Below are 19,633 nucleotides of genomic sequence, written 5' to 3' on the forward strand. Positions count from 1 at the left end.
CAAATCTAAATGCTTTTGTTAAAACAATATTTTTATGACTGAGTATTTTTCAACAGAAATATTCTGGACTGCTCCACCAAAAAGCTCTTTTTTAATCAAAGGAAATTGCGGAGATCCTCGACAGTATGAAATGTGTTTGCAACAATCCTTTATTATTAACTCCTGATGGTGCATCTGTTTCATCCTATTCAGTAAAGCCTTTTATAGATTTTGATTCTTTCCTTTCTTGCAGCAGGCTAACGCTTCTTGCTGTAGGCTCTGGACGTGCACCCTTTTGTTTCCTTGTCCTTCCTTGTGCTGTTGCTGTCCTGGAGCCTTCCATCCAGGGATTGTTCTTGTTCCCTGCTGCTTTGGTGAAGATCAGACAACCTGGGGATTTTTTTCTTAACTTTGCCCTTGACTTTGTTTGTGCACTTAGAAGTGTCTCTAGTATTTCACTTTATACAACAGCCCACTTTCATAAAACCTGCGAAGTCCAGTGGGGTTTTCAGCTGTAACACCTCAGACATGTATCTGACTGCCTTCCATCTTCTCTTTAACAAAACACCTCTTCTCAGCCATCTACCACTTGACACCACCTACTTCTTTTACTGTTTTCACATTATTACTTTCCCCTCCTCAGGAGAAGGACCATTAAAATAATTCTTACTAGTTGTGTAACACCTTTGAAGGCCTCTAGGTTACCATTGCACCCCATAAATACTGCCCTTGATATAAATTGCAGCTATCTGCCCATCCTGTACCCATCCATATGTGGGAAAACCCAGGCTTCAACCACTCAAAGTCCAGAATACGTGCAGGGTGGATTCTCAGGTGATCTTGGTGATAAACCCCATGTTTAAAAGAAGCTTTAACCCCATTCCTGAAAAATTGTGAACTTTTAAGGGCTCCGTACTTACAAGTGGGCGTTCATCCAGGAGGGCAAACTCCCTGCAGAAAATACATATGAACTCTCTTTCTGCTTGCTGCTTCAGTGTTAAAGGTTATGGACCTGCTAATAACTCTGGAAAAAAACCCATGGCCACACTGTTTGCGCAAGGGCAGGTCTTGCTGATACAGAACGGTTCCCACTCAATCCAGCCCTCTTCAATATTGTGAGACAGTCATTCGAACATGGCAGAGGTGTTTAAACCTCATACCCGTATCTAAACACAAGTATTTGTCCTGAACTACCTTACTGTGCCATCTGGGTTGCAACTAATTCTGGGGACTCGGCTGGGTCTCTTAGCGATACCAACTGGAGTTTTCCTTCCCCACCTGGGCTACTATCCAGACATCCCATGCAGGTTTTTGGCATAGACACAGGCATGCTGAGCTATCAACTTTCAACATAATCACGAATCGTTACTGTAATTGAAGGGACCATTCCCACTGTGAGCTGCAGCAAAGGCCTTTGCCACCAGAAAGGAGATTAGCTCATACTTACCCAGTTCACAGAGAGCTACATCACTTGAATGATTCTCAGTATCTCCACTGAAGAAAGCTATGTGCAAATCAAAGGAGCCATTTACAAAGCACTTACAAAACAGTTCCAAGAGGTTGTTATAAATCTTACGTCTCTTGCCTAGACAGAGCTGTGCTGGAGATGAATCAACCTGGTTTGATAGAAATGGCTGTCAAGATCACAGCCAAACTGGCTGTTAAAAACCGCTTTTGGCAAACTCCATTCCCTGCCACTGAACTCCAGTCTCCCAGAGGCAATGCTGCTACCCTTTGCTAGGAAAATCGCTTCTTCCTAGCCCACCCCTAAATCTCTGGCCTGGAAGTCTCTAGGTCAACTGCACAAAGGCAGTGGGAGATCATTTTGCCAGGTCACTGCACCATGACCCCTCTCCTGCTCCCACCCCAGCACCTCTGGGTGCCCCTGGCCTGTCCTGGTTTCAGCTGGGATAGAGTTAACTGTCTTCCTAGTAGCTGGTACAGTGCTATGTTTTGAGTTCAGTATGTGAAGAATGCTGATAACACTGATGTTTTCAGTTGTTGCTCAGTAGTGTTTAGACTATAGTCAAGGATTTTTCAGCTTCTCATGCCCAGCCAGGGCACCTGACCCAAACTGGCCAACGGTGTATTCCATACCATGTGACATCCCATCTAGTTTAGGAACTGGGAAGGGGGGGGCAGGGATTTTCGCCGCTCGGGGACTGGCTGGGTGTCGGTCGGCGGGTGGTGAGCAATTGCCCTGCGCATCATTTGTACATTTCAATCCTTTTATTACTACTGCTGTCATTTTATTAGTGTTATCATTATCATTATTAGTTTCTTCTTTTCTGTTCTATTAAACCGTTCTTATCTCAACCCAGGAGTTTTACTTCTTTTCCTGATTTTCTCCCCCATCCCACTGGATGGGGGGGGAGTGAGTGAGCGGCTGCGTGGTGTTTAGTTGCTGGCTGGGGTTAAACCACGACATGGCCCCAGAAAGAGCTGTTCTTCTTCTGACAGTGCCCTTTGCATCCAGGTGAGCAGTGGGAACACCCCTTCAGGCAATATGAAAAAAGTGGCCATGCCTGCACATTGTGAAAAAAAGGTATTTTCCAGTGTTACCAATGCTGATATTAAGTAATGGGTTCTCTTATAAACTCTTCCCTTTGGTCTTTTTTTTTTTACCTTTGTTTGATGATGTGTTTTATCGCCTGAACCCCGTCCTACCTCAAGAAATTGTTCCTCAGTAATTCTTTCGAGTCATCAGTGTAATTCACAGATGACCTTCTGGAGGTCAGGAATAAGCCTCTAATACATTCAATGACTGTTTCACCATGAGTCCAGTATTTCATGGTCTTAGTTCCTCCTTGGTTCCCTTCTGTGGTGGGTTGACCCTGGCTGGATGCCAGGTACCCACCAAAGCCACTTTATCACTCCCCTCCTCAGCTGGGCAGGGGAGAGAAAATGTAATGAAAGGCTTGTGGGTTGAGATAAGGACAGGGAGAGATCACTCAGCAATACCATCACAGGCAAAACACACTTGACTTGGGTAAAAAAATTAATTTAATTTATTGCCAATCAAATCAGAGTAGGGCAATGAGAAATAAAACCAATTCTTAAAACACCTTCCCCCCACCCCTCCCTTCTTCCTGGGCTTGACTTTACTCCTGATTTTCTCTACCTTCTCCCTGCTAGTGGCACGGGGAGAAAGGGAATGGAGGTTGTGGTCAGTTTGTCACATGTTGTCTCTGCTGCTCCTTCCTCCTCAGGGGCAGGACTCCTCACTCTTCCCCTGCTCCAGTGTGGGGTCCCTCCCACGGGAGACAGTCCTCCACAAACTTCTCCAATGTGGGTCCTTCCCACAGGCTGAAGTTCTTCATGAACTGCTCCAGCATGGGTCCCTTCCATGGGCTGCAGTCCTTCAGGCACAGACTGTTCCAGCGTGGGTCCCCTGCGGGGTCACAAATCTTGCCAGAAAACCTGCTCCAGTGTGGGGTCCTCTCTCCACGGGGCCACAGGTCCTGCTGGGAGCCTGCTCCAGCGTGGGCTTCCCACAGGCTCACAGCCTTCTTCAGGCACCTACCTGCTCCAGTGTGGGGTCCTCCCCGGGCTGCAGGTGGAGATCTGCTCCCCCGTGGACCTCCCTGGGCTGCAGGGGGACAGCCTGCCTCACCATGGTCTTCCCCACGGGCTGCGGGGGAATCTCTGCTCCAGCGCCTGGAGCATCTCCTCCCCCTCCTTCTGCACTGACCTGGGGCCTGCAGGGTTGTTTCTCTTACATGTTCTCACTCCTCTCTCTGGCTGTAGTTTGTTGTGCAGGTTTTTTTCCCCTTCTTAAATCTGTTATCCCAGAGGTGCTACCACCATTGCTTATGGGCTTGGCCTTGGCCAGCAGTGGGTCTGTCTTGGAGCTGGCTGGCGTGGGCTCTGTTGGACACAGGGGAAGCTTTTGGCATCTTCTCACAGAAGCTACCCCTGTAGCCCCCCAGCTACCAAAACCGTGCCACACAAACCCAATACACCTTCATTACTTCCTCACCACTCCAGTGCAAGGTTGAAATCCAATTGCTTTGCACATGCACTGCATAGATGTGTTGCCAATGACTGTGAGCTGGACCTTAGGGAAGATGGAGATCACAGACCCACAGGACGCACCATCACCAGAGAGGCTCACATGTGGGCCAGGCAGCTCTGATAATGTAATAAATGGCTGAGACAGTCAGACAATGTAATTGTTTGTGCTAAGGAACTGTGTAGACATTGATGAAAAACAATCTGCAAAATTTGTGTTCTGCATATCTCTAGGAGCACTTCTGCCTTTCTGCAGCATTAGAAGCCAGCCCTCCATGTTCAGACAGAAGGGGACCAAGGACAGGATGTTTCTGATGCTGCAATCTCAGGCCCACGTCACCCACATTCGATATTTGTTGTGGCCGCTCCCAAAACACATCTGTTTTTCAAGTACATTTCATTCAAGCAGCTTTCTGAAAATTAAAATGTCTATGCAGAGGTTTCAGCTTACCCTAGCAAACTCCCTTTGCACAGAGATGCTTCAGTTCTGTGTCTCTGCATGTCCGTCTGTACCTCTCCAGTGTAAATGTGTCCCTCTGGCTCTGACCCCAAGGTTTAGCTGCAACAGCACCAAGCAATCTTTTCTGTGCAGTTTCACAAAGAAGCGGTGCTTAAGTATTCCTGTGGGCAGCTGATGAATTTGGGCGTATTGCATGGTAAAAATGTTTGTGTTTTATAAAGAGCACAAAGAAGCCTTAAGGAATATCCTCGCAGGAATTTTTGCTGATGCAGTTTGTTTTGTTGCTTCCTAATTGGAAGGAGGCCTTGTTATCAGCATTTGTGCCCAATTGCACAGATTGTTTACCTGCTGTGAGGGAGCCGCAGCTCTCTGTATTTTAAGTCAGAGCTGCTAATACCATTATTTTCTGAGGACACAGCCAACAAAAATATCAAAGCTGCCTGAGGTTAACATGATGGTACCTCCCCTCAGCTTTGGCCTTCAGCTATAAGAAGCTTTGTGGTTACTCAGGGAAAATCTCCCAGTTCTTGAGAGTTTAAACTTTAGTTTAAGTGGATATAGAGGACAGATTTACACTACTAAGGGTTATTTCAAGAATGATGACAGTTTCAAGAGCAGAGTCCCGTCCTTTCTTCCCAAGCCCTTCTGAGAACCTCTGCTTAAACCCCAGCTGACTTTATCTGAGAAGCAGTTGCGAAGAGCTTGAGAGACAGCAGCCAATACACACCAGTATCGATAACTGGGAGTGACAAAAATGGGATTCTGTTTCCAGATGTTCCTCGACATCTTCAGCCCTCTGACCTGAGGTTGGGTGGAACATGGTCAAAGAAAAGAAGTCCCCGCCCTGGAGGACCGGTGGATCTTGGACCACGAGGCAATGAGGAATGAAGGTCAGTGAACCACTGCATTTCCTTGGAACCACTCAGCTTTAATAGGAATGGCCCCTTACAAGGAATGAAAGAAGATATTTTTTGATATAGAAAGACAGGGAAGAAGGAAGCTGATATTGTCAACAATTGAAACTAAGAGAAACTGGAAACTCTCTTGTTTAAAGGGTATCTTCTCAGAAACCTTTGTTTAATTTAAAATGAATGCAATCATCAGTCTCTTTTTTAAATGGATTGTTCTCAATAAACTTATGATCTTTTCCCCGAAGCACCCAGGAACATGCCTGTATTTACATATTCAATGCTTATACATAAAATGGGAAATATATGTTTACTAACCCATTGCATTACACTTGCAGAGTGAGGTTTTGATTTGTTTTTTTTTATTTATTTTATCAGGCTGATTGCAGCCTTTTTTGTTTAATTGAGTATATGTGTGTTGTCTACATCTGTGATGGCAGAGCCCCAAAATGGGATGTGAAATAGGGAAGAGGCTGGAATTCACCAAAGACCGCCACTTATTTGAACGCTTCTGTCTGAAACAGGTGGATCTGGAGGGAGTTATTTTGAGCTTAAGTTAATGCTGACCTCAGCTGAAATAATTTGCCCTCTTGCTCTTCCTCCAATACAGAGTCAAGAGGGAGTTGTCTGACTGCTGCGTGTGATTGTACACATCTGTCAACAGAATCAGAGATCCGAATGCAAAATGTAGCACTCAGGAACACCGTGTGGGTTTCCGACACTCCCTGAAGGACGCGAGGACCATAAACCAGTGAATGGATTACAATAAGGCATAAATAGAGCATTTTTATCTGTGACAGATGTAATCCTGCTCCAGCACTGCTTATGTTATTTAAAGGAAAATGGTCTCTGTTTCAGAACACTTCTCTGAATTTCGAATGAGAAAATAAGTCGTAAGTGTTTTTCCATGCGAATAATTGTAAGCCTTGTTTGGAAGTGACTTGGCAGCGTTGCTTTGAAGGGGACTGGCCATTACCTTCCCCATAAGCACAAGACCAGGAAAGGGACCACAAGCTTTCACATAGCTTGCCACCCCAAGCAGGGAAAGGCTTGCTTTGCTGCCCTGGCTTGCCATTCAAAGCCTGCAGCACTGCAAGCCAGCCAGGCTGTAAGAGAGGAATAATGTCCCAAAGCCAAGAAGCAGGTGTGAGACACGCTTCTCGCTTGCACAGACATATGCTACAAAATGTTGCAACCTTTCCCGCATATCTTAATGTATAGTCATTAGGCAGGACAGAGTGGAGAGCGCACATATGGAAAATGTCTCTTATTTGGAGACAGGAGCATGTACTTTCCCTTTGATGCTAGCATGTGCAAGGAAATACTGATACGCCGACTCCAAACTGCCGTTCGCAACCTGATAAGGAGACGACCTTGAAGAAGGCAGGAATTTTACCAGGTTTTAGGCTAGAAACATTTTTTAATTAATTATTCCCAGAAGCGGCACAGCTGGATCCTGGATGACCACATCTGGATTTCAGTGCACCAGTGAGTCCTACCAGGGAAATAAATTGAAAGACAAAGACTAGGAGTTAAAGCTGTGCTAAGTTCAGGTAATGTGGGCATACAACATTGAGTCAGCTCACTCTTTTGGACAACCCCCGATGTACTCACAGCTTTTGAGTCAGGAATGGAAATGTGCATGTCAAATAGCTGGGCAAGGGGGTGTAGCTGAGTAGAATATTCATATCAATAAATGGCCGGATTCCAACACTTTTGAAGTGCTGGATTATTTTAGTTTTCCCCAAAAGTAGATCCTGATGAACTCCAATGAAATCTAAGATATTCTAGACTCTTTAGCCAGCCAAGAAGCAATCACAGACACTGACTTACCATGGAAAACAAGCCCACAGAGTAGATGGTGGCTGGGGTTTAAGGAACTGTTGCATCATGTTACCAGGCAAAACCTGGTAGAATTCAGGCAGGACAAAAAAATTCTGTCACTGAAAAGACTAATTAAAAGAACCATATTGGTAAAAGACTGGTTATCTGCAGATTTTTGAAAGATTCAGGCATTAAGTGAGATTAAGAATGATGTGTCTATTAGCACTGAGATGAAATTAGGAAGTTTAAAATTTTGACCAAACTTCCAAAAAAAAAAAAAAAAGCAACCCACAAGTCCAGGCAGTGTGGTCTGTGAAGTAACTTCTCATGGGAAGGGGGGAAGTTTCATTTCTTGGGACATTAAAAAACTAGCCAAAACTAGGAAATGTGTTGCAGAAAATGGACATACATTGTCGTGGAGATGAATTAGATTAACTGCATGTTAGAACAGGCATTTTTTCATCTCTGTCTCTATTCATCTTTAGCTACAGAGACCTATCATACTGGTATAACAATCCAGTGATTTTGTAGACTTGATCTTTTGACACGGACACATAAATATACCTCAACAAATGCCTCCCTTTCTCTCAGCCATTGTAGCTTAGATTGTTATCCAGATCACACCGTGCGCTGCTGTTCTGCTCCCAGCTGGGGAGATGATGGGTGACTTCCAGGTCAAATAAATTCAGTGGGGTCCAACAGCAAAAATAACACACTGACGCAAATCCGTACGCACTTATTCAGCTGCCATTGAGTCCCTGCTCAGGCTCAGTCCCATTGCTTGTACTGCCCTTTCCGAATGTGTGCATGCAGGGACAGAGTCACAGGCACTGGCGCCATGCAGCCTCCAGCTGTCACGTTTCTGCCCCTATTTTCTTAGCCTTTCAATTCCCCTGCTCAGACCCCAGACATGAAATCTTGGGCTTTCCCTCAGTGGTGCCCGGAGAAGCAAAGATATTACTGAGGAAGCATGTAGCTCTTCTTCTCTCCAAGGGGGCAATAGAGACAGAGGTGTGTGCTTCCTTCCATTTGCATGTTCCAGAGTAAGGACAACTTGCAAAAGAGGGAGTTTTCCTCATGTCTGTTCATTAAAGATTAGATTTGTGCAGCATACGCTATAATTTATGCATTTTCTTGGTGGTGTTACTGACTGTGAAGCTTTGATACCTAGCGCAATTGTGAAATTTCCACAATGAAACAGATAAACCTTGCCATGCTCATGAACTGCACAAGCTACTTCCCAGAGTGTAGCTTTAGCAAGTGACACCCCAGTGGCTTGTAGGACAAGGAATTTGCTAGAGAAGTTTGTGGATGATTTTGAAAACTGGAGAAATATGAGGGCACAGTTGTTGCTTCAAAGGCAGCTCCCAAGCAGGCAGTAAAGGAAGACGTGTGACACGTACTGGTCATGGAGAACAGTCTCTCCCTGCCACCCATCCAGAGTAAAGTACACTTGCGTATCTGTCCTTAAAAAGCCAGCCTGTACCTGGTTTTCTCCACTGTGAGTCAATGCACTGAACTCATCCCGTAACTCTCTGTTGTTTATAGTACTGGTACATCTTGCCAGTCCTTGCCAGGGAGGAAAGGCTTACCAGACTGGCCACAGTTTGTTAATGGCATGAACCTTTTGATTAGTTCCAAGCATGAGGGCATATTCAGTACAGCCAAGACAAGCTGCAAAATTCTTCTGCTTCTTCTATGACCTGTCATCACCTGCCTTGTAGCCAAGACGTGGCTTGAAAGAATCAGTGGGTAAACAGCATGTGGAACAGATTATATCTGGAAAGAGAAGAAATCTGAAGTAGTACTTTGCTGGCTTTTGTGCAGGGATCTTCTTGCTGGTCTCTGCAGGCAGTTGGTGGACAAGGACTTTTCTTTTATTGATATTACCCTGTGCTCTTTGTTTTTATCTCCCAACTGTACCTGCTAGTAAGCAAGTGATGATTTTAGCACACATGGCGTGAAATCAGGTTTTGCAGAGGGAATAAACATTCACCTCTCAGAAGGAAAACTCCAAGCCCGTGCCAAGTTTCCTTTAGCTTGTTTTCTGTTTGTTGCAATGTGGTTATATGTAACCTGTGTATGTAACACAGTTACATGTAACACAGTAGGGATTGAACTGTTTTCAATGGTATGCGTGGAAATAATATGACTGACTTACACTCATATATTTAAGTAAATTATCTACCCATATTACAAATGACACAGACAAGCTTTTAAAATCAAATCTCTTTTCCTCTGAATGATGTTTCTTTCTTTTATTTTATGAGTGTTGAGAGGGCTTTTTTCAGCTTGGCCAGTTAAGATGGAGTTGTTTTCTTTCCTGCTTTTCTAGTTCCTGTATGCCAGAGAAAAGAGCTGGCTTTGATTTCAAACAATGTAGAAGAACATTTCAGTTCAGAATTATAGCAACAGAACTTTAACTGGCATAGTTTTGTTAAATGCTATACATTAAGATCATAGCCTAGTCTGTAAAATCCACTTTAAAACCACTTAAACTATTTAGACTGCTCAGCAGTGGCAGTACAACGGGAAAGAGGAAAAGAAAAAAACCAAATTTGTCTGATTTCCCTTGGCCCTCGGTGGAGGGAATGGCAGTCATGAAGTTTCCCATCACTACCCCAGTATCAGGCAACGCTTCCTTCCCCGCTCCAGGCGCAGCATGCCAGGGCAGGGGTCCCTGCTATCCCCCTGGTACCCCGCTCCACAGCAGGGATCACTGCTGAGACTGCAGGTTGTCCAGGACCCAGCAAATGCCGGGGTAGGTAGGAGGGATGGGATGGAGGACCAGCATAGGCTGGGATGAGGGACTCGGAGGGAAGCACTGAGCTCCATGGGGCGTGTGTTGCCCAGGAGGACGAGGCTGGTGGGCAGAAGGGTGTAGCCCTGGCCCTGCACCCAAAGGGCTGGGGGGGGACTCATGGGAAACACTCCTGGTGCAGGAGGAAGGAAGGGGTGAGGGGAGAGGGCTTCCCTCCACCACTGCACAGGTGCTGCGCCTCCTGCTTCTCATTTTGTCTGAATGGCTGTTTGGGGCCAAATCCTGAATGGCGGTAGTGGTTTTCCACAGAGCTGGGATGGGAGCTTGGTCCTCTGCGCTTAGCTGTCTTTCCCCCTCTCCATGCACTTGCGCTGCCCTAGCCACATGCTAATCTACAAAGAAAGTCAATTAAGTTGCTCAAGAAAGGCGAAGATGCTCGGCTAAGATGAAATGCTGGTCTTCTCGTGATTCAGCTTCTTCCTTGCCCGGTTAGGATCTCAGCAGGAGAGTGACTTGCTCAGCCCTGCTCAGCGGTATGTCTGCAATTTTTCCTTAACCTCCATCTACCTCCAGGACCACGCGACCAACTAATGTTGGATCCCTGGGGAGAACTTGCCCTGTGCAGCTTTGTCCTTTTAACCTTTTAATGCTCTTCCAGTTTAAGCTGTTTGTGGCAAGACCCAGACTTAAATTGCTGAATGCAGATGCCACAAATTGCTTTTCAATATGCTCTAGTGATGCCTGGAGCTGCTGACAAGGCCTGAAAGGGTGAGTTTTAAAAGAAGGTTTTCGTTTGGACAAGCTTTAAACTGCTTTCTCCTAGTTCAGCATCTGGTCCCCCATGAGTGATGAACCAGCTAGTACAAAGGCAAAATGAAAGTGCTTTTTCCCAAAGGATGGTCTCATGGCCTGTGAAACTCTTTGCCAAAAGATGAAAGTAAATGTTACAAAGAAACAGGGAATTCTGAAGAAGGTGGGAATTCTCCTTCCACGGCAATTTTCAGAGAGATGAAGAAGAAATGTGGAGCAGGGCAGTTTGTAATTGTCTTCCAGGGGATTACTGCTGTATCCCTCCTAAGCAGTCCATGTAGGGGACTGCCAGATATGGGGACCTGGGCAAGCTGGATGCTCCCTCCAGTTGGTTATGACAGTTTCTGTCTCCTGAGGGACCTTTGATGGCTCAGTCAGGAGAGAGGCAGCCTTCAGAACACCACCTGGAAAAGGCACTGCTCCTGCAGCACTACCCTCGCCAAAACCAACAAACCAAAAACACGTTTAGGAAAAAATGTGCCTCTTTGGTGCTCACCACGAGGGTGGCAGAGAACTGAATGGAAAAATCCTCCCTCCAGCACTGCAACACATTCCTCGCAAGGACTGCCACAAAAATTCTCCATCAAATCCTCTGGGCTTTAGTGCAGTGAAGACATGTGCCAAAAATGCTTGGGGGCAATTACATCTTTATTTGTTTATTATCTTCTTTATAAGTATGTTCATCTGGGTGTTAATGTCCATGATTGGATATTCAGGTTGTATTCCTCTTTTAATTACAGAAATGTCTGAATCTTATTTTACAAATAATGTTTTTCTTTCTTCCTCCCCTTATCGTCCTCCCTTCACCCTAATTTCTGGAGATGCCTGGAGTCACTGGTTTGCAGTTAGTGACTGGAGGATTCTACTGTGCTAAATATATTTGATATTTAACTTTTATATCAATATTGTTATTTGGTATAAATCTACTAGGCATGATTCTAGTGCAGATGTCTAGTTATTTGCCATTTTTTTTCCCAAAATGCACCAATTTTGTTGATTCCCTCACCATCAATCACAGACTAGTCCAGACTGGGAACACCTTGGTGGCAGGGCTGAGCTCAAGGCGTAATTTTTTCCCCGCCGGCTCCTGCTGGTTCACTGAGGCTGTGCCTGTGCCACCAGACCCCAGCTTGGTTCCAAACACGATGGAGAAATGGGAATGCAGGATACATCCACCAGCCTGCCACCTTCCAGTGTTGGCATGGCCTCTGCCAACTTGGGAGAAACGGCATCGCAACGCACCTGCGACTCAAGAATTTGGGGCCTGTTGGAGGGATTATACTTAACAATTTTGGGTCATGCAGATCTAGGACTGGGAGTGGGACACAAAGTTATACATCTGCCCATGCCCAGCAGAAAGATGCAAACCCCCTCCGCAGTCACAAATTCTCCAGGTCACTGGAGGGAAGACTTGGCTGCTTACCTGCTCGGTTTTTGGAAAGCAGACCCTGTACTCGTCCTGTGAGGCAGCGAACCACGAGCCCCCGGGGCAGGGAGAGGGAGGGCACCCCAGCACCCCCACCCTGCCCACCAGAAAGCACTGCAAACTTGAAAGCAAAGAGCTCAGCTATGGAGTTCGGAGCAGAGGGGAAGTTGGGGATAAAAGGAGCTGAACTGAGAATACCTCCACATTTGGGTAGGCTACTGAGCAGAGGAAGGGAGCTGCAGGCCAGCAAAGGTGTTGGAGCAAAAGGATGACGGCGAGAAAGTGCATAAATGCATCGGCACAAGCAAGGCAGGTCTCCTCGTCCCTGATGAAACCAGACCTCCATCCTGATCGGACACAGCTCTGTACCTACTTCCTGACTGCTGCTCATGGGCTGCATGTTTATTTATCTTTTAAATTCAAAATCTCTATGATAAACACCGGGTAGCACACAACACTGTTTACCGTCGCTTCTCCTGTGAGCAGATTTCTTAATTGTCTCGAGTGATGACTGTATATTGCACTAACGCTCCCAGTCCCCATGAGACCTCACGCTTGCCTGGCTTTCCTGCAGGGGTTTTCTCAGAGCAGATGGTTTTGCTCTCAGAGGCTGCATTTTTTCTAGCAGGAGGAACTGTTATGGCCCAGCAGCTGAGAGTCCCCAAGGCAGGTGTGGGACCATCTCTGGAAAGAGCCTTCTGGCAGGAGCGGGGATGGATCATAGCTGGGGCTGCTGCCTACCAAGAGAGCAAAGGCCCACAGGACAGAAACAAAGCACAGCAGGCTGGGCACAACCTGTTCCTGCAACAGCACATCTGAACCTTCAGTTTATTTTAAACAATATTTTGCAATAACAAAAAAACTTGATGAGTTCTCGCTCCGTCTGAGCACTTTGCCTTCCTATCTTTCACAACAGTGCTAGCTAATCAGGCAATTTTTATGTATGACAATGAATAACCCTTTCCTGTAATCATTTTCTGCGCTCCTGAGGCACTTTGCTTTGTTATATTGGACAGCACTTAGAGATGCGATTATCCCCAGTCTGCAAATGAGGAAGATGAGGTACAGAAAAGTTACGTGACCAGGTCAAGACCAAATCACATTCACAGAAATTGGTAAGAAAGACCAGAAAATCCAGACAGCTGTATAAGATTGCTTATTCTTTTTTCATGGCGCCAACACTAGTTCATTCCCTGGCACAGTGCACTGGATAGGGGCGTTTATTACTGGTAAGGTTCATCTTCTGTCCTTAATTGTTCATTATAAACTGAGCACTAAAAGAGATCCACCAGTCTTGAGAAGGCACTGTGCAAATAATTATTTAACCTATTACCAATGGTTATGGTCATTTGGGTGCTTACTTACACATTTGTACATCTCACATGAACTCTGCATATGGAAACAGCTTTGTGAACACACAAAGCAGCTGCTTTTGAAGTGTCATATTTTAAAGCATTTTTTAAAAAGCAAATGTCAAAGGAATGCCCCCTCAAGCCCCTAAAAAATTCAAGTGCACATATTTTGACTAATGTCTTGCCAAAGTTTGTTTTTAATTGGCATTTTTTACATTTAATTACCATATATAAGTGCAGAAATGCAAGTCAAACCACAAAAATCCCCCTCTTTTATTTCACACTCATAATAAGTTACAGTAAAATTGTCAAATGCATATATTTTTTAACAAACTTGAAAACCCTCTGTCTTGAGCAGGGACAGTTACATTTTTGCATCAAGGCCACTCTGCAATAATGCCATTTCCCCAAAACCCTCCTATTCTTAGACTAGGGGAAGAACTTAGTGAGACGCTATTTCTCAAAAATAGTAACAATATGGGCTCAGTAAAGCAGCAGGGGTAACCACAAGGGTTTCCAACAAAAAGATCTGACTTGTATGCGGCAAAGCATTTCCACCAATGTTTTGGAGACAAAGTTTTGGGAATGAGTTCAACCTCTGAGTTCCACAAACTCCAAACTTGAAATGCCTTTGGGTGCTGACCATTACGATGCTCCTGGGACTCATTTCAGGAGTGCCAAACGCACCTCGTCTTTGCTGGCACACTGGGAATTAGAGATGCTTTCTGAAGGTTGGGCTGGCAGCATCTCAAAAATCAGTTCCCTGCTAATGAGTTGCCACCTTTGACAAATTGATCTTGAATTTTTTAAGTCCTTTCAATTATGAAGCTGTTGCCCACCTGATCCTGTCGCTGCCTACAACATGCCTTTCCACTAACTTTAATGGCCTTAGGAGTGGGTCCCGAGGGATTGCGTTCTGGACCTTCATAGAAACCTGCCCTCAGGGATGGAAAGGCACAGCCAGTCTGTGCGCACATTAGAGGTTTAACACTTTGGTGACCTGAAGGCAAAGCTTGCTATGGAAGACTCCGTCCTGTGGCTCTGTGGTAAAGGGTGTACGGAGTGGAGGGCAGTGGGATGCCATTGAGGGTTAAACCGATGTCCTGAGAAACAACAGAGTGAGAAATTGTGAGCCAGGGCCTTTAAAGATGCAATGATCTGCGGTAACCTAAATCCACCTAAGTCAACAGCCACCAAAGATGTTGTGAAGTGGCTTCTCTCTGACTCCTCCATAGCCTCCCACCCTTTCTCTTCAGTCAGCGGAGTGAAAGCTTCACACAAATGTGGGCTTTAAACCAGTTGTGATGAGCGGTGCTCGGCAGCCGCACACGGTTACCCCACCACGAGGAGGAAAAAAACCCCGTTATGGATGGCAGGCGGCACCACGGCTGTGAGCGGGGTGGCGTACGGCACGTGCAGATGGGAAGGTAGTGGCCTCGGTGGCATGCTTGCCTTGGAGCGGTGGCTTGGTCTCCTGCCTGAGACACGGGTATAAAAAGAGGCATCTTTTCCTCAGGGCCTCGCTAGCAGTAGACTAAAACCTGCTCCGAGCACCAGCGCATCTATTTTTTTCCCCAAGGCTTTAAATGTTTGTTTATTGTCATGTTATGCTGCATAAGGAGAAGTGTAGTCCTCTGGCAACAGGACAAAAACATCGCGGGTGACAGATAAGTAAGCTTGCCGGCTTCATACCTCCCCATCCTTTCCAGACAGACGAGCGTGTCTCTAACCCCGTCTCCCTCCTACCACGCACGCAGGAGACAGGGCCAAGGCAGCTTTGCTGAAAGGCGCTGCACGTAGCCTGCGAGAAAAGAGGATTTTTCCTCTTCCTCTGCAGCGTCCTCGCTGAGACGGGTGAGAAATGGGTTTGAGCTACGGGGTCAGACAGAGGTGGCAGCAATTCCTTCCCCTCGCTCCTGAGATGCAGATGCCCGGCGTGTAAGGCAGCACGCCGGACGGTGAGCAGACCCTCCCCAGGGTGGGGGACCCAAAAGGACTCGCTTGCAGCCACCCTGTCCAGCCTTCCTCTGCCGGCTGTCATTTAGTGTGACATCTCGACATTGCCAGCGCTTGTCTTGCATCTGTAGTCTTGTGATAGCTGATGATTTAATGAGACCATAGCTGTGGAAACAAATGGTTACCTGAACAGTTGAGGGCTATTTTTTTTTTTTTTCCCCAACAAACACATTTCTGATTTTCACAGGGGGAAAAAAAAAAACCAAACCACTAACAAACTGAGTTTGAAAAGAATGCAACCTTTTGTTTTGTTTTGTGTTTTTTTTAAGCCAGTCTAATTGTTTGGGGGAGAGAAAAGGCTGGGTGCCAAGGCAGTTGTAGGGTCAGGAGGAATGCAGCTAGAGAGAAAAACCCCCCAGGCTTCTGAGGAGAACTTCAGGGATTTTGAGAAACAAGCCCGTTTCTCATTAACTGCCTTTGCACACTGGTTTTATTTATGCTACAGCTATGTTTGTTGATTCATTGGCTATCTTGTCTGGCCAACTGCTTAATCTCAACCTATCAAATGTGGGTTTGTGGAGTTGTAGCAGCAGATGGATACCACTGGTCCAGTAAATCTTTTTTACAGTGTTTGTCTTTGTTTATAGTGTGAAGGAAGGGACTCTGAAGGAATCCAGGAAGCCAGAGATTTCAAAGACTTTGCAGATCACTCATGGAACAGAGTCACTACAAAACTGACTGCAGCCAGTGGGTTACCCACTGTAGCTCCCACGGTGGCTTATCTGGGGAGATGCACCGCAGGCGGAGGGTTGTGCTGCTGAGCTGCTAGACATCTGTGTTGCATCAGGAGGGATGAAAAAGAACAAGCACAGTACAGACAGGTTGTCCAGACTACCTGCGCTGTTTGATTGAGACCTTTGTCATTAGATCAAAACCAGTTTGCTTAGACATGATTTTTTTTTTTACCTCTAAACATTTTTAGAGTCTGGCTGGAGGTATTCACTCATTGCCCCACATCCACCACCCATTTCTTTGAGATCTATGCAAAAAAGGCATCAGTGAATAGATAAAGATATATAGATAGACAAATGAGAGCTGATTGCAATTGCTTTAGTATATTTTTTTCACTCTTCAGACTTTTTAAAAAAGGATTTTAAAAAACAAGGAAAGTAAATCAAGCTCTGCGGGGGAACTGAAATCTCGCAGTGGAAGCTAGCAGCATAAGTCTTGACTCGAACAAAATGCACTGTAACAACTCCCAGAGCAACCAGAGGAGACAAGAGCTGGAATACTCCCCTCTTTGCACCCAGGTTCATTCCAGATCCATGACTCCAGCTCCTCAGTCACTGGTGTAGTGTGCCCCTGGGACCATCAGTACAGGAGACGGCTTCATTCTGTATCTGGTCCTGGCCGTAATAGCCAAGAACTTGAGGTACAAAAAGAAGAAATCTTGTGGCTTGGAAATCCCAGTTCTACAAAGATAAACACAATTTCTGGATGGGGTGCATATGATGCTAATTCCAGTTAGGATATGCACAGGGACTGAACTTGCCTCTTTCAATACAAAAGCTGAAGTCAGTATGGCCAAAGCTAAAGGCATTGGTCTTCTCACTTAGAGGCAGTAACAGTCTGCAGACACACTGGAATATCTCCATCTAATCCCATGCAGACTGGTGCATCCATGACGCAGACAGCTACGAGGCTGGGTCCCAAAAGCGGGGTAAGCTGTTAGGAGCTCCCCCGGTCAACAGCAACACGAGCGCCCTGGCAGCATGCCGGTCCCCGCGCTGCAGACCGTGCCCCGTTTCAGCACGTCCCAGCCGCTCGCGGGAGCCGGCACGTTCTCTGTGGCTGCATGGGCTGCACCTGCTGAGGGCGATGGGCTGGTGGAAGGCGATTGCAAAATGGCAGAAGTTGTTCAGAGGCCAAACACTCTTTCCAAGTCAGTTTTCTGCTTATAAGCAGGTCACACAAATTCCACCTCAACATGCCCTCCCTCCAAGAACCCAGGAGGCTCATTTTAGAGAGATTAATGAGTGCTTTTATAAGTTGCTGAGCTTGTCTTAGTGTGTCCTCGAGCTGGCCACGTCCTTTTATTTTGTTGGAACCGAGGGAGGTTACTTCCTCCACCTGTGCTTGCTGAGAGCAACCTCGAGGTGTCCGACAGTACCACCGTCGGGCTGTGTTTGTCATTCCCCAATGCAGCAGACGCTGTGATACATTTTCTGTCAGGTGAAATTTAGAGGCACATTAACCTGCTTGACAGGAACGGTGAGTCACAAACAGCTCCTGAGGAGAAATGTCCACACTGTGGAAAATGTTTCAGGGTTTTTATGGCTGCAGTTTGATACATCTACTAATTATATTTGCAGTCTCACTGATACCCCACCCCCCAAGAAAACCCAAAGCATAAAAATACATAACCTTCCTAGAAACACAGCTGACTCGCTGCCTGAATTTTTCTAGACATTTCTGTCTTCTTTAAATAACCACAAGCAAAATCAGCTATGAGACTCTCTTTTCATGCCCACTATTCTGCTACTAATTTCAGAGGGGTTTGATCTACATCATGAGGGCTGGTGGTGGCCAATGCATCCGCTCCAGAGTCAAATCGAGAGTGAAGAAGAAATGACCTTTCCCTGACTGTACTTGCATATGCCTGTTTGTCCCGCAGAGTTTCCAGTGCTGCTGGTGCTAGCCTTGGAGCTCTACGTGTTGTTGTCTGGGGCTGTGCAGGGGACTGGCCTGGAAGCTTTGCTCTGAGCAGCAATGCAGAGCAGGAGGGGAGAGGATGCAGCACCCTGGGGTCCTGGCCGTGGCACCGTGCAAGGACTCCTGTACCGTTTTTCATCAAGGTCCAGCTCTTTCCTAGTTGGTGCACAAGTGAGGCATCGGCCTTCAAGCAATTTCTGCCAGGCTACCCTGGAGACAGGCCACTTCCAGTGAGATCTGAGAGAAGCCTGGGAGTGATTTTAGCCCACCAGGCAGCTTGAAAAGAGCAATTGGTACTGGTTATCTCTAGTCATTTGCTTTAGGAAGAGGAGTCATTCCTAGCTGGTGGTGATGGCTATTGTCAGAAATGTTTGAAACCAGGGTTAATAGTGCCGCCGGTATCTTTAACTTGAAAGTGGCCATAGCGGGAAAGAAATCTTTCTGTGAAAATGTTGGTTTTGCTGGTTCAGTTTCATCTTCTAGCTAGCAGCATAGCCGAGCCACATTAATCACTTCTTCCCTTCTCTCTCTCTCTCTTACTCAATGTACTAGTATGGCTCTCGTCACACTTGTATCTGAGTGCCTCTCCCCCAAAGGAATTTAAGAGTAAAAATAACTCCCTATCTCCTTTCCCAGGCTGGAGAACTGCCTCCAGTTTATAGTTTCCTAAAAGAGCGTTGCTCATACTTTATCCCAAAAGAGCTCTTTTCCTTGGCAGGAGTATGTGATGGGAAAGTTACATCAAACAACAGCTGAAGGTAAACAGAATAGGGAGAAATCCTAGGACCTGGGACCGGTCCTAGACATATAACAGGAATGTGATTTCTGTTATGTTTGTGTAATCTTAAATTACACCACAAAAGGTGCAAAGGAAATAGATATTTACCTGCAGTAGTGGACCTATTTAATTCAAGTGCAGGATGTTTTGGGATGCATTAGTTAATGCTGTAGGCCACCATAAAGATGTAAAATGCTATGTGTGTTCTAAGTATTATTATTATTGAGCTGAATTGAATAATGTAGTAAAGATGCTGCAGAGTAATTAAAAAGAAACAATTTCTTCCAGTTGTTTGGGGGAACAAGCACAAAAAGATTAATGCCTTTTATAAAGAATTAGCAAACCGTTAACTGCACTTGCTGTAGGGAGATAAGTGTTTTTTTCCTGGCAAAAGACCTTTTTCTAGATAGCCCCATCCATTAGATACTTCCAGTTAAATCGAACAACATGCTCCTTTTTACAGATGCTTTATTGCTTGATACTGATGCTAACAATTTATATGAAAAGAATTGTCAATCCTAGGTACTTGAAAGTAGTGCCACTATAAAAGGAAGATATTTGGCTATAAAGCCACCTGGTGAGATCTTGAACAGGAAGATTAGAAGGCATTCCCAACTACACTTCCATTGTAAGGAAGCACACTTTGATCAATTTAT

Source organism: Buteo buteo, chromosome 12 (genome assembly GCF_964188355.1).
Source record: "Buteo buteo chromosome 12, bButBut1.hap1.1, whole genome shotgun sequence".
NCBI lineage: Eukaryota > Metazoa > Chordata > Aves > Accipitriformes > Accipitridae > Buteo > Buteo buteo.